This window comes from Centroberyx affinis, unplaced genomic scaffold (genome assembly GCF_046629955.1).
Source record: "Centroberyx affinis isolate AG114_WGS23_722 - 3 ecotype Tasmania unplaced genomic scaffold, CSIRO-AGI_Caff_v1 ptg001447l_1, whole genome shotgun sequence".
In the NCBI taxonomy this organism is placed as follows: Eukaryota; Metazoa; Chordata; class Actinopteri; order Beryciformes; family Berycidae; genus Centroberyx; species Centroberyx affinis.
Genome location: NW_027279921.1, coordinates 204,147 through 220,444, shown reverse-complemented (window position 1 = coordinate 220,444; position 16,298 = coordinate 204,147). Strand labels below are relative to the sequence as shown.

The 16,298-nt window shown below is 42.5% G+C and overlaps 1 protein-coding gene across 2 annotated transcripts in view; it reads left to right on the top strand.

Moving 5' to 3' along the window:
• Positions 1-16,298, top strand: part of LOC139650151 (solute carrier family 66 member 2) — a 50,656-nt gene that overhangs the window by 5,205 nt on the left and 29,153 nt on the right. The window lies entirely within an intron of this gene.

Below are 16,298 nucleotides of genomic sequence, written 5' to 3'. Positions count from 1 at the left end.
TGTATATATTTGATTCTTAAGGACATGATGTCAACTTGTTACTTGTGTGTGTCCCAGAAGCTATAGTGGAAAGGCAGTGATTAAGATGCTTAGAGTTTCAACTCCTACTTCTCGCCAAAAGAGGGAGCCATTGGAAAAGCTTACATGCTGAGGCCTCTGTGTGCAGCAGGGCTTCCCTCTTTGTTGGCCACTTACTTTCCTCTTTACCCCCTTTTCAGCTGTCTTTTTTTCTTTTTTGATCAATTACGTTTCCCCCCTTGTATTAAGAAATTACAGCTGTAGATATTACATTGTGGTAAACCCCCAAAAGGCAGTGAAACAAATGGCATCGTTACAGATATTAAGATATGTGTGAGAGTGCAAGGCAAAGCAGAAATGTCCTATGGATATATTAGTCACTGCGCTGTCACACATAAGAGATTAGCCTATTCTGAGCACGACTTTGAGTGTGTGTGTGTGTGTGTGTGTGTGTGCGCGTGTGCGTGTGTGTGTGGCTGGGGATCTCATCAGTCATGGAAGGAGGGGGTGGACAGGGTGGCGGTGCTGGGTGAGGGTGGGCTGGAAAGGGGCTAAGATTAAGCAGACCAATATCAGCACCCACTGTGCATTGTGCCTAGGTGTGTGTGTATGTGTGTGTGGCTCTTGTCTGCATGTGTGCCCACTTGTGCCCCTCCCGGTCTTATTTCCAGGGTCAGCCTTTATAGGGTGCCTTTATGGGTAATTGTGTTTTTTTTTAGAGAGGCTCGGGTTGATTGCTTCTGCAAATGGGCTGACAGAAACTCCATCTAAGTACACTTTTTTATTAGAAAACAGCCCATAGAGTGAGATTGGATGATGGAATCTTGTAATACTCTGATCATGCAGAGTAGAGTGTGTTATTGAAGACATCAATTTTGATAACTGATAGTTTTATTTTTTTTATGGTGACTGATTTGTGAGATGATTCGGGTTTTTTTTACAAAGACAAGTGAGAGCCAGTTTGGAAGTACGCTGTGGCAAATACCTGTCGTTATGTCTTGTTTTTGTGTGTTTGTGTGTGCATGTGTGTTTGTATGTATGTGTTCGCTCTGAATTCTCCTCTGAGAGTGAGATTTGGATGAGAGGCTACAGATTGCATGCGTCTGGACACGAGTTTAATTATCTGCTAGTCTTATCGTTGGCATCTGTGCTTCTCTTGGCTAGTGTTACTCATCAGCCCTTTTTTCATTTATGGCCCACGCTCAAACTTTGTCATGGTGAATAAGATCATTTAGGAAGACTGCTGGCTTTTCAGATTGAAGCGTTTAATACATTGTTCTTCCGCTGTGGGCAGATGATTGTCATTGGCTTAAGAATAGAGATACAGTGTCTGATCCGCCTGCCACCCGCGTGTCTGCCATGTCTTAGGCTGTCCACAATGACCCCAGGTTACTGAAACCCAGCATGACCGCCCTCTCACACCAAGCCCCCCCCCCCACACACACACAGACACACACACACACACACACACACACAGACACACACACACACACTCTCCCTCTCTGAAGGGCAGGCCTGGGGTCCATTTTCAGAGAGAAGGGGGTACGATGAGGGAAGGCGGAGTCAGGACAAGAATAGATCTGAACAGCCCGTCATCCCAACTGTCCCTCCCTCCCTCCATCTCTCCTCCAACTCTCCTCCAACTCTTTCCAGCAGATCAGGGTCATCTGTATGTAAAGGAGTTTCTTCTTCCCTTAAGATGCATGTTGGCATGATTTTCTATTTGGGTTTCCAAGCGACTTCATTTTGAGGGTATTTCATACTGAGGCTCCCATTCCTGTCATTTCCCCTCTATCCCTCCCACCATCATTCTCCGCTCGTGCTCTGTTCTCCTGCTCACACCCCTCCTCCTCCTCCTCCTCCTCCTCGTCTTTCTCCTCCTCTTCCCCTCTCTCCTTCTCTTTTTCAGAGGAGATATGCAAGACTGCCAAAGTCCACGTGTGCCATAGCAGGGACACCCATGATCCCTCTGCTGGCCTGCCAACACCTGTCCCAACTCACTGACCCCATTTACCACTTTAAAGACATGCACACACACACACACACACACACACACACACACATACACACACCGAAAATGCACTTACAACACACTGACAATGCAGATTTTTTTTCTTTATAAATCTAATTTAAATCTTTTAAGTGGAGGCAGAGAGAGAATCAACATAATTGGACCAGAATTGACTTTTTCAGCAGGGTCACCTTCATTATCATTAATGAGATCGAGCAGAAATGCACCGGGTGAATAGAAAGTGTGTTTTTTGTTGTTGTTGTTGTTTTTTATGGTGTTTTTATAGATCATCTACATAAGCCCCTCTTGATGCCATGTACAGAATGAAAGGATGTTTTCGATCTGTTTCATTTTTGCAGCGTTTATATTTCACATACAGGTAAAACTCCTTAAATATTGAGGTATTTGGTGGTGAAAAGGTTGAAAATGAACAATGGACTAATGTATGCATTATGGCCTGCAACGAACATAGCTTTTGGATCATGGCATGAATCAAATAGTAGAAGTTAGATGATCTGAAGATTAACATTGGCGCCTACTGTATAGAGCCACAGCGTGCATCAGTCTGTGTAATGGTCTCTACACAGTGCTGAGCGCTGACTCAGAGTTATGACTTTGCAGTGACTTCCAGTGGCTGCCCCAGGGTCCCACATTAACAGTCCTGGCCTAACCATCCAGGGCTTGGGAGGCTGACAAGGGGGCGAGGGGAGAGAATATATTCAAAGGCGACTATGACCTCAGGCTAACTGTCAGGGTTGCTACAATGAAAGTAGGGAGTAACTTTGAACAAAATGGGAAAACGCAGTGGAGGGCTGCGGAAACACAGAGTAAGGGCAGAGGAGGAAAGTCTTCATTTTTATATGTCTCATATATATGTGTGAACTATGTAAGTTTGAAACAATTTATAAGAAGATGGGATGATTAGAGCAGTACGACTTCATTCTGGGTTCATTTCCAGTGTGGGACAACATCCTCCTCTACTGGTTAGAGTGAGTATAGCCCAACCTGAATACCTTGACACATTTTAGCTTAGTTGTGAAGCTATTTCTAATTCATAATCTGTACATACATACACTATCAGTCAAAAGTTTGGACACACCTGACTGAATGTATTATGTTTTTCGTTATCTTAAAGCCATTTTGGTCTAAAGGCTTATGCTTAAATGTTTGAAATTTGTTTCTTAGACAATATAATATAAATAGTGAAGTTGATGCCTATGTATGAATTTCATTCCAAGGCCTTTGTCTTTCCATCAAGGCAAATGGCGGCTACTTTAAAGAACACTTTTGTTTAATACTTTTTTGGTCACTGCATAATTCCATTTGTGTTATTTCATAGTTTTCTTTACTGTTATTCTAAAATGTGGAAAATAGTAAAATAAAGAAAAATGTGATGTGTCCAAACTTTTGACTGTTAGTGCACATTATATTTTTTCTTTACATCTAACTGACCAGTGCTCACCTCCCACCTGCAACACCACTTTCTGGTTCAGCGCTGAGTAAAGTAACAAAGAGCCACGACTGCTAGTTAACTTTTCCTGTTCGAAGCCAGCAGGAGCTTATCTGACCATAAACAGAGGAAGAGATTGGACTGTTGATGGGCGGTGTTGACCCACAGGTCATCTCTAAAACCGTTAGCACTCAACTGGTGAAAGCAATTTGAATTTGTTCTGGATAACCTCTCCTGGAGAGGTTAGACATAGCAGACATTGGAAGTGTGACAGGAATTGTTTAAAGGATGTTTACTCAGTCCGTGCTTAATTTATTTTTCGGAATCGAAACAACATGAACTTTCTGTTCACCTTTATTTACCCAGGGAAAGACAACTGAGCACATATGCTCTTTTTCCAGCAACACCCTGCCTCACATATTCACACTTGGGAGCTGCCCATTACAACGAGTCCTGCACTGAGTGAATTGATTCAGGACCGGTTCGTTTGATTCACCTTTGTAAAAAGGACAGTTTCGCAGCCAACAGCTCGGCTTTTTCCAATACAGCGACAAAACGGTTTGTTCAGTCAGAACGAAAGATGTCAATTCAGCAACTAACCGTAACCTATAGAGTAGCAACTGAACTGCTGAACAAACTGAACAAATTGTACAGTATCCTGCTTGTGCCATGAAGTAGTATGCTGTTTGGGTGTCAGTAAATTAATGAATGAACGCATGAAGTTTGTCAAATCATTGCCAAGGTAGGCAGATTGATTATGGAGTGCAGTCCAGCCACTGACACTGAACCACTTTGAAATTGCAATTCATTTCCATTGGCAAACTAATTTGATTTGTTCACTTTAAAGAATCGTTTAAATGAATGATTGATTCATGAATCGACCCAACGCTACAGCTGGGGGTTACATGCCTTACTCAAGGAAAACTTGATGGTAGTTGTTGAGGAAGAGACATTGCTCATTCACTTCCGCCACCTGCGTTTTTACCAGCTTGTACTGGAATTCGAACCCGTAACCTTCCAGTCACAAGCCTGCCTCTCTAACTAGCCTACCCCCCCCCCCCCCCCCCCCGCCCTCATGGAGGTAGATCATCCTGTAGCAAGACAGATATAGCACAAGTGACATTTAGCTGTGACACTGATTGAGTCACTGTAACACCGTGAAGGTGATGCTTGCCTTGCCCTCCTTTGGGTTCTTGTGTGATTTCAGCTCTTCCCAGACAAGACAGTGGATTCTGTGTGTGTTTGCCTGGCATTGTCTCTTAGACTGAAATGTGTACGTGTGTCGCGTGTGTGCCTGACTTTGACCCGGTGTACTGTCACAGCAAGTAGTCACTGAGTGGTGCAGTGCAGTGTATGACGACTCTGCCACTCACGCTTATCTGCAACACTCAGGCAGCACTGCAGCAGGACGAATCAGGTGTGTGACACGCACACGCGCAAGCACACACACATACACACACACACACACACGGACACACACAGGGGCACTTTGCAACCCAACCAACTGCATTTACATATTCTACTACGCACAGAAGCGTGTTGTGCTTACTTCCAACGCACGGTGTGTTTAATTAAATTCCTGATAACAGCAAAGTTTAATTAGCAAGTCAAATGAAGTCAGGTAAGTGAATGGTGGTTTATTAGCGGGCGGCCGCTGGATTCCACGGGCAGAATATTTAAAAAATGGAAATAAAATAACACGTCTCAGAGGGAAAATTTGTGCAGATAAATTTTGCTTATAAGGTTTTGCATAGAAGCTGACAGAACACTTGCTGAGGTTTGCAGTGAAGTTCTGATGCAAGAAAAACTAAAACTAAACTAGAGAAGTTTAGAAAGTAATATACTCTCTGTTTCTCGCTGTCATTGTTTCCCCCGGTGTGCATCTCAGGCCGTGTTCCTCTTGCCCCATGGGACAGCTGTGTGCTGTGGGACCGGCGGCGTGGTGGTAGGTGGAAGGTGTTAAAACCAGGAGATGGAGGGATGACTCTTGTCTCTCACTCTTTTCTGAAGGGCCGAGGCTGCCAGCTGCCAGCGGCTGTTCCCAGCTCTCATTGCCTGATATGAATTATTAAAACAATGGGGAGTGCAGCAGATATTCTCCAGGCAAAGTGTGCATGGGCTTGTGTGTATTTGTATTTGTATTTGTGAAGTTTATACATAATATATTTTATATATTATACATCATCCCAGATGTGGGTTATCCCAGACAGATGCACATACTGTGTATTCTGTATGTTCTTAGCCTGGTTATAGATAGCAGGGTATAGACTAAGGATACAATCTCTCTCTCTCTCTCTCTCTCTCTCTCTCTCTCTCTCTCTCTCTCTCTCTCTCTCTCTCTCTCTCCCTCTCTCTCCATCTCCCCTTAATGACTCGTGAATTTAATAGGCAAAATCTAATCTAAGAGATCACAGCTTTCACCTGGAGCCCCCTGATCAGTTTATTATTTCACGGAAAGAGAAGGCGGCCCAAATGTCTTTGACTTGTTTTGGAATGCCGCTTCATTAAAAAGCCATTCACGAGACATTTTCCCCAGTCAATATAAATCTGAAGGCACTCTCAGTTGACCTACCCGGATGAGAAAAGGTTGAATCAAATTGAATGGAAAGTCACTCCTGGCTCTCTAATGGAAAATATGATATTGAGCACATCTGCGTCTATCTCTCTCTCTCTCTCTATGGGTCTGCCCCAATGCCTTGCGGTTATTTATGGATGTGGGTTAGTAATTCATGAACTTCTCTTTGACCCCGCCGATCTGGTTGTGTCAGTCACGACAGTGTGTCGCCTCATTAGACCGACACTATAGAGAGAAGACCTGACAGACAGACACTATCTATCACCATCCGTCTGGAACCTGACAGGTGTGTGTGTATGTGAGAGAGAGAGTTTCAGGGCATGGTGCGCGTGTGTTTGTGTGTTAGGGTGCTTCATGTGTGTGTGTCAGGTGCGTCGATAAAGACATCCATCCATATCGAAGGCGAGCCAGAAGCCTGCTAACTGAACATCAAGTCAATACCCGCTGAGCGCCTGTTCAAGTCAATGAAAGACCCTGCTCAGCTCAGCCTGGTCCAATGTGACAAGAGCAGCCTGGGTGAAACACACATAGCAGCAGAGAAGAAGACGAGGGCTGTTGTTGATATCTTATTGTGTTTTTATTTGTTTTATTTGATTATTATTTGAGATGGACCTGTCTGGTAGTACGGGAAAGTGTTCTGAGGGCGATTGATCGGATTGCCTGTCTGCTGTCTTATTATCGTTCTCATTGACTCTCCTTTTAGTTTTCTTCAGTTTTAAATCTCACTCTTGTGCTCATTGGCCGCGCTTCCCCATCTAACACACACACACACACTTTGCTCTCGCTCCTGTCTTTCTATTTCTCCCCCATCCACTCTTTCTTCTTCTTTATCTCTCTTTCTCCATCTAATTGTTCTTCATCACATTTTTTGAATCTTATTTTTCTAGTCTTAAGTCTCTCTCTCTCTCTCTCTCTCTCTCTCTCTCTCTCTCTCTCTCTCTCTCTCTCTCTCCCTCTCATCCCATCCTTACATCCATCTAGTGAGGGGAAAGCATCCAAATGACTGTTAGTTTGACAGCTAGCTGCAGCTCCTAGTGTCAGGCAAGCCTTTATTTTCAAACCATGGGCAATCACACCACAAGGACAACTGATGACTTGGCCCACATGCATGAAGTATCTCAGAATGAAATGGAATAGCGTTACATACAATGACCATGAGTATATGCATCCAGGTGTCCTGACCAGCTGTCCAATACCAGTTACACTCCTATTCTTAGAGGGTTAATACCATAGACTGTAAAAAAAAAAAGATTAATACACATTAGTCCTTGACTCTATAATGTCAAGGAGGCGGCATGATAAACACATGACTGTTGGGGTTTCAGCTCATTATTCCCGCACTGAAGTGAACTGAAATGAGCTTGGCCCCCGTCATTCCTGCGTTACTCACTGATGCCTTCGTTGCTCACTCTGCTCCGCTCTGATCAGACCTGATCAGAGGGAATGTGTTAGAGTCAACCCTCAGCAACCCTCTGGCTCGCTCATTAAGAGAAAACTCTGTCTGTCTCATGCTCTGCCTCTCTCACACACACACACATACACCCAGCCGTAGAGACACACAGACAAACACACACACACATGGCTTGCTCTTGCCTTAAAAGAAAAATCCACAGTAAAACACTTTAACGCTGTTATAAACCAGCTATAGGCGATGTACTGTGCATTTCTTGCAAAATTGGTGCACTGCCCAGGCTGTTATGGAATATATAGGCATGGTGAAGCTTGTTCATATCCGCTAACTCTCCCAATGTCACTTTCCTTTAAAGGAAGCTCATGAGTAAATGAGGGATACAAAAGAGTTTGAGAGACGGAGGGCTATTTTCCAGCATATTAAGTACAAAGCCATTCTGATTGATCATCTGCATCCTAAGGTGCATTACTTAAAGATAACACCGATGTAATTTTACTTTTTTTCCTATCACCATTAATGCCCATGTCTAAACCCACATTGTACTGGCCACAGTCTGAAGCTTCAACTGTCTGTTACTGCAGGTTTTTCTGGTATATGCTCCCATTGTTTTCAAGAATACATTAAAAACAACCTTGACTAAGGTAATAAATCATGTTGAACTACACATGTATTGCAGTTTTTCTGATTGGCATTAATGGTGCAGTTACAAATAAAACTCAAAACTAGCCATGAAATAAAAAAAAACACCTTATGTCAAAGAAAATTTAGAGACTATAAACTCCCAAATGATTCTGGGACAGTCCACCTTTTGTACAAGAATAGGAAGTTACAGTTGTGTTGGAGGCAGAGCGCATGGCAGCGTGTCTGTGTTGCTGCTGTCCTAATTGGTGAGGTGCTGCTGCGCCCCGGGGCAGCACACCGTCCAAGACACACTAAACTTCTCCAGGCCTCTGTCTCATCTCCACCGCGTCACACAGCTTCCTGAGAACATCAGTGCCTCCAGGACTGTCCTCAAACCCAAACACACACACACACACACACACACACACACACACCGACAAAGAGCGGGCTTCTCTCCATACAACACCTTGTGTAGAGGAAGATGTTTCATCTTGGGGTATCATGAAGCCAGACAACCATTCAGCTGCATGAACTCTTGTTCAGCTGTTTTTCCTGCCTGCTATTTAGTGTTAATAATAACAGCGCCTCAGAGTGAGAAATGGAAAAGAGAGAGAGGAATAGATTCAGAAATTGATCACGTATAATTTGAGAGAGAGACAGAAATTTCTTTTATTCATGGTCTCATAGGCGTGAAACAAATGGAACGATCGTTTGACAAGAACAGCTTTTTTCCTCCCAATTTCTGCTGCAGTAGCACTTGTGAAAGTGGGCTGCTCTGACCTTGCTGTTGAACCGTGACTGTGTTTTTCCTCCATTGATTGCTTCCCCACACTAAGCGTGTGTGTGGGCGTGTGTGGGCGTGTGTGTGCGTGCGCATGTGTGTTTTCCCAGCCCCCTGACCCCGACGAGGCTTAACTAATGAGCACTATTGGCATTAGCGACCCACAACAGCAGAACAATTCTGCGACCCCTTGACCCCCGTTATGCAGGAGTGGATTCCTCGCTCAAGCTCCTCTCATAATGTCGCAACAAAAGAGTTCCAGATCAAAGTCAGAATATATACGCTCTCCTTCGCTGACAGGGACTGAATTACCTTCACATTATACAGACATGAAAGGAGCCACTTATGTGTGACATGCCTGTTAATAGATAGAGACAGACAGAGAGAGAGAGAGAGAGAGAGATAGGGAGAGCAAAGGACATGACCAAATAAACGTCTATTCACACATTTTTACAAACCTACAGTGAAGGTGAAGACATTCAGCTTCCCCGCCCCCCCTTACACACACACACACACACACACACACACACACACACACACACTCATACACTCATACAGACTGTGACAGGAAGATTGATGGCCAGCACTCCTGTGCTTGTTTCTGTTTTTTCCCAACATGATACCATATATCAATCTTACAGTAAGTACATGACATCTCCACACTTGTCAAACACACAATGCAATTGTCAACTCTGGCATATTGTCAACCCCTCGCCCCACCACCAATCTACATTTTAACATTCACTCTTGCTCTAGCACTTCTGTCCACCTTTGTCCCAAAAAGCTAAGTACATTGGCCAGCTACCTGCCATGTGAAGCCCTGCCACTGTTTGATTGTGTGTGTATGTGTGTGTGTGTGTATCTGTTGCTTCCTGGGCTTACACTACCAGTCAAATGTTTGGACACACCTGATTGAATGTACTATGTTTTTCATTATCTTAAAGCCATTTGGATCTAAAGGCTTATGCTTAAATGCTTGAGATTTGTCTTTTAGACAAATATAAATAGTATAAAACTATCTTATATTTATCTTATACAAATATAAGATAGTTTTGATTTGTTTAACACTTTTTTGGTCACTGCATAATTTCATTTGTGATATTTCATAGTTTTGATGTCTTTACTATTATTCTAAAATGTGGAAAATAGCAAAAATAAAGAAAAATGTATATGTCCAAACTTTTGACTGGTAGTGTATATAACTGTTTCTTTCATTTCTGTCTCCACTCTCTCTCTTTCTCTCTCCATCTTCCCTCTCACCTTCTCCATCACTGCACCTCCTCCCTTTCTCCCCCATTCTGTCCCTCTTCTCCTCTCATCTCTAATCCAGCTGTGTAACTTCCACTAAGCGGAAAGAATCCGAGATAAAACACTTGGCATTGTCCTTCGCTCGCCCCGATATCAGCCATAATAAGCCTCTATCCTGCCTCGCTTGCCGGCTAAAGACGTAAAATGTCTGAAGTCCTTTCAAGATCACACAGGATCGGGTGTGTCTGCAGGTGGTTTGGCATTAAGAAACTTCAGTCTTCCCTTTGAAGTTATTTGCTATGTACAGTAAAATGCAAGTTTGACGTTGCTTCAAAGAAACTGGTTCTCCCTGTATTTAATGTGATTTTTAAAGGTTATTCAGCATCATGAGAGAGATGCTTTGCTTTGTTTAATTTTTTTTTTGTTGATTTCTGCTCTTCTGATTAGTTGCCGGACTTTTATGGCCAATCGATTGGTGAATAATTTGAATGTTAACAAGGCTAATTGGATTACAGTCGGCTCATGAGGGGGGAGTGACAAAGCTGAACAGATTTCTCAATTCTAGAAGGAGATGCCATGACACCATCACTTCTCATCATGACTATGTGGCAAGTTTGATTTTTTTTTAAAGCATGAACCTCATAAGCAAGTAAAGTTGAGTTTGGTATGGTTTCCCTGCCATGTTATAATCCCAATCCACATCAAAGAACAGAAGAGCAGAATTTGGAACTTCTCCAAATCACATGCATTTTAAAGTATGTTTGTTTGTTTCTTTCTTTCTTTCTTTATTCTCACATATAAATGTTACACCAATCACAAACATTGAGACTGTTCTGGTCAGTTCATGTCCAATCAAAGTTCAAAGTCACTCATCATTTACTATCCAGGGTTTATTCAAGTTTCATATTATCTACTAGCAATCTGATTTTAGAGTTGCCTGCCACTGATTTTCCATGGAGGGAATTCAAATACTCCTTGAAATTTTGCTCAAAGTGTAAAGAGACTCAAAAAAAGATTACATCATCAACCAAACAAGGACAGTGTCATCACACTTTTGCCAGGCATGTCAACCCTAAAAGCTCTTTAATACACTATATTTTTCTAACTCTCTAAAAAAAAGACTGTTCTTCAGAGTCTTTTTGCAGGCTAAGTGGTGTTTTATAGAACCGCCACTACGTTGAGTGCTGCTTGAATCTCGGCAAGGTTTTTAGTTTGCATTTGAAGGACCATTAGTGGTTTCACATTCATCGCACCTATAGTGGTTTTATGTAGAATCAAATGGTTCTGTAGTGGCTTTGACTTTGGTAGTTTGTAACCCCAACAGACCAAAATAAGTTGAACAGTCTGGTGGTGCGGCGGTTTTAAATGTGTTCATCTCACTTGAATGTCGTTTGAAACTCCCACTGCTGGGTCTCCACCATAATGCCTGCATATATAACATAAAAGCAGGCAAGTCAGAGTAAAGTTTTTCACTGCAGCTGCTTTAGAAGATTTCATGCATTCTCAAAAGGATGATATAAACCAAAAAGAACCCCTCTCTGGTATGTGTAGAAACCTTTTTCATGAGTGTGCTTGTCGGCTCTCGCTAAGCTCAAACCAGCATATCCGAATTAAGCATTTTTCTGAGCAGTGGGTTTTTACTCTGTACGTACTGCTGTAATGCGCTGTGGCACCAAGGAGAAGGGCTGATAGGTGGAGGAGTGCCGGTGCAGCGGAGCGTGGGGCCGCATGTCTCATGGATGATAGCTGCACAGGCTGCTGGAGTCAAGCTGCTTGGTGAGCTGCAGCGACCTTGGTGCGGATGATGCAGGAGCGGCGTGGAAAGAATGGAGGAGGTGAAGCCAAGGCTCCGCACATTCCAACACGCCGGGTGGGCATGATGACACCAAAGGTCAAATTAGCCACCGTTTGGCTCTCTCTCTCCTTCTTTTTTTTCTTCCTCTTTCTGTCTCACTCTCGCTGTCTCACACACACACACACACACACAGGCAAGTACATCACTGATCTAGTGGTACCCAAAAATCAACTATATTTTCAGATAAGCATTAATTTATGCTTTTTTCCTCAAAAAGGCCCAATCTTCATATAACTGGCATCCTTTTGATTCTACTTGCTATGATGTTTACTATGAATTTGTCTCATAAGGATTTCTGTTATTTCTGCCTAAGAGGTGATAAAACCTTTGCCACAAATTAAAAGATGATAAAATGAGTTTAGGTTTGTTTACACACCACTACATCCCTCATGCACACACAAAGACACACATACACACATAGACTATCTCTCTCTCTCTCTCTCTCTCTCTCTCTCTCTCTCTCTCTCTCTCTCTGTCCCTCTGTTTTTAAAACACACCTACACACACGCGGCGTCAAAGCTAAGCCGGCGTGAAGGTGATTGCTCCGATAACGATCAGCTGTTGACCAGATGGAAGAGTCAGGAGGTCCAGATAAGGAAACAACAGCTAGAGGGACAAAGAGGGTCCAAAAATATTTATTAGGGTCTACTGGGCCAGACACGTTATCAATGGGAGACTTCCTGCCCATAGAGATAAGCAGGTGTAAATCAAAGATAATGTGACTGGAAAACAAAGTGGGAGGGTAAGGTTAGGCGCGGTGCTATTATTAGCCACACAACAACAATGTGTAAGTCAAAGCGGAACGCCCTCCTGATCAAACAATAGCAAGTCCGTAGTGTATTAATATCACCTTCAGCAGTGACTGTTGTGTAATGCAGGATGACTTTGAGTTCATTTGTGACTTTGTAAATGTTGTAGTTTTTAATATGTTTGTACATCAGTGTGTGTTCTTAATATGTATGTTTTTAAAAGTATTCCATTTAGTTGAAGTGGAGTTAGAATACAGCCAAAGTACTTGAAATATATGACTGATATATATAAGGCGATGGCTGCCCAGGGCTTGTGTAAATATCATTATGTAATGATTGGGCACATTAGGCCATATGTTGACATTTCGTAATATGAGAGAACGCGCACTTACATAAATGGAGGATGTTCAGAAACCATATCAGTCCCATCGCTCTGCGCTCCCGGCCCGTCCCTCAATGTGTAACATGCACAGTCTGGATGGTTATGTTCGTAAATACAGCTTGACGTGAGAAAGCAGTGAACAATATGAGAGAATATGAGATTGAACGGCTCCGGGTGGCCGATATGACAGGAAGACGGCTCCGGGTGGCCGATATGACAGGAAGATTAAAGACGTTTCTTGGATCAAATTTAAATTCTTATGAATCACACATGAATAACCATGCGGTAGCTATAGCTCGCTTGCAAATGTACCATTTGGTTGTAGATGTCTGAACAGGCCTCCACACCTCCTCCTCAGCCGGTCCGCGGGCTCTGAGTCCTCCAAGATAGTGACACTCTGGATGCATGAATGAGGAAAACTGTGACTCTGTTGTGAATTTATAAGCAATTTAGATTAGGTTTGACTGCCAAAATGTGCCCAGCGTTTGGATGCTTCGCACCATGGGAAGGGTATGAAATTTGTAAAGACGTGAAAGCCAAAAACTGCCTGTCTGTGGTGAAAATACTGGGACAATTATGTGGAGTTGTTTATTTTTGCTGCATACTTATGAATTAGCATTTATGTTTAGCATCAAAAGATGCTACTGTGTGTATGTGACAACTATTGATTCTAGATGAATTGAATCTAATTCCATTTATGTTTTTCTAATACTTAGGCTCAAATGAAGTTGGCTGCTATCTCTCTAATATGTTCTGAGGTGTAAGCGGCTGGAATCAGTAGCTGACAGCGTGCACTTTTGCCTCATATTTGTCTTTTGATCAGAAATGTACTTTTAGTCTATACAGTACAGAGTTTACAGCACAAATTTTCTACAACTACTGCCGTACTTCTGCCGCTGACTGTTCATGCCTGCTTGAGAATTGCACAGTAAAATACAGCACTCAGTGCAAGTGGTTGAAAATGGCAAGTGATTGAAATCACAAGAATTCAAACTTCTCTTCAAGAAAGAGAAGAGAGCTGGCTGCCTCCATTTGCAGTTGACTCTCCTCTTGGGGATCTGTCTTCCCAGCTGTTGTTCATCCAGTGTGCTGGTAGAAACCAGCCATACACACACACACACACACACACACGGCGTACACAGGAACAAACACTTCTTCATGTTCTTCCTCGGGGCACAATTACCTCATCACCCAGTCTGAGCCCACAGTAATTAGCACAGCAGTGCCTCATTAAAAGTCATTATTTAGATAGGATGTCCATTGACCTTCTTCACTACCCAGTTGGCTACTTTCCTTTGTTCCCTTCTCCCAGGGTGTGTGTGTGTGTGTGTATGTATGTGTGTGTGTGTGTGTGTGTGTGTGTGTGTAGTTATCACCCAGGGATAATGTCCACTGCAGTGTACGGGGATCCGCTTACACCTGGAGCGTTTATGCAACTATAATACAACCGTGTGAGTGGCTGTGGTGGGCAGAGGCTGACTAAGGATGATACTGATTATCTGCTGTGTTTACTCTCAACACACTCCGTGCATGATTTTTTTTTTTTTTGCAATATTTTACCACCTGTAGGAGAGAACAGTGAGTAAGCCAAGGAGATAAATGAATACAAATTATAAAAGTACATAAAAAAAGCTTACCGTTGCTCTCTGTGGATTAGGCATATGAGTGACTTGAATAGATGCACACTGGCCAGCTGGGAAATTACAGAGGACAGTTAGCGGTGCCACTAGTTTCTCTTTGTGTCTTTTAACATTGCAGTGTTATCACAGTTTACAGTCTCTGGACAGCGGAGACAGATGAATAAGTAAAAAGGCGACATGGCGAACATCATGACTAGCAAACAAAAATGAAAAATAGATGTTCAGATTGGGTTCACCTACAGTATATACAGGTTTGAATATGAATCTATGAGCTGGAGGCAAATCTATATCTCACTACTATGTTTTAGCTGTGACCAGAAGCTAGTATCAGAGATGGGGACTTGAGTCACATGACTTGAACTCAAGTCAGACTCAAGTCACAATTTTAATCACTTGAGACTTGACTTGATGCATGAAGAGAAAACTTGAGACTTGACTTGGGTTCTGGTGACTTGGGACTTGACTGACTGATGATGACTTGACAAAGTTTCTAAAGTCTTGACAAAGGATCTTGTGGTTGTGTGACTTAGATTGAAAGGGATGAGATTTGTTCCAGCAGACGACTGAATTTAAATTCTGTTTTCTGAATTTGTATGGACGTACAAATATATGTATATATTTGTATGGATGTACAATAAAATTATTGAATTTATTGAAGTTGAAACTGATTATAGAAATCAAACGCATGATGCTCTTACCAAGTTTTTATCCTATTAAAACCATATTGCATTGAAAAGTCCAAGATATTTAGTCTTCTTTAAGATATTAAATTGATACTGGACTCTTGATTTGTTCTGACTTGACTTGCTGTTCTACATTTAGACAGGACAGGACATTAATGACATGGATTGACATTAATGACATGGACTTGACTTGACGTGACTTGGTAATCTATATACATTTAGACTTGGGACTTGACTTGAGACTTGTGCCTCAAGACTTGAGACTGACTTGGGACTCGAGCAAAGATGACTTGGTCACACCTCTGGCTAGTATTAACTGTGTTGATTGGTCAACTTTAGCTTTAACTCACTTGGTATGGCAGCAGTTGGGAAATGATTGAAAATGAGTTCACAGCAAGTTTCACAGCATGTTTACATTATGCTATTTGACAGGGTCAATTAAAATATTACCACCAAGATACTTAGAAAAAAGCTACGCCCTATACCAAAATCTTCTAAATCTTCCTTATTAGTGACTGCACAATCTAAACAAGAATATAAACAACTTTAGGCCAGATCTGGCTGCAGCTTATCCTGAATTACGTGCTTGTTCCTTTGTTTCCCTATACCTAACTCTGCCTTTCAGTGCTTTTCTATATCATGATGCATATGGAATCTGATGCAAGTATCAGGAAGCATGCTCTGCTGTTGTTGCTGTGTGATTGCATCAGTGTCCACCGCCTGCTTCAGCAATTCAGAGGGAAGTGGAGAGAAAAATAGATGGAGTTCTGGGGGTGGGGGGTGTGAAAGAAACAGACAGAGAAATGGGAGAAAGAGAGAAAAGGAATGGAAGACAGCAGACAAAGGGAGGGAGAGAGAGAGAGATTTTTCCCCT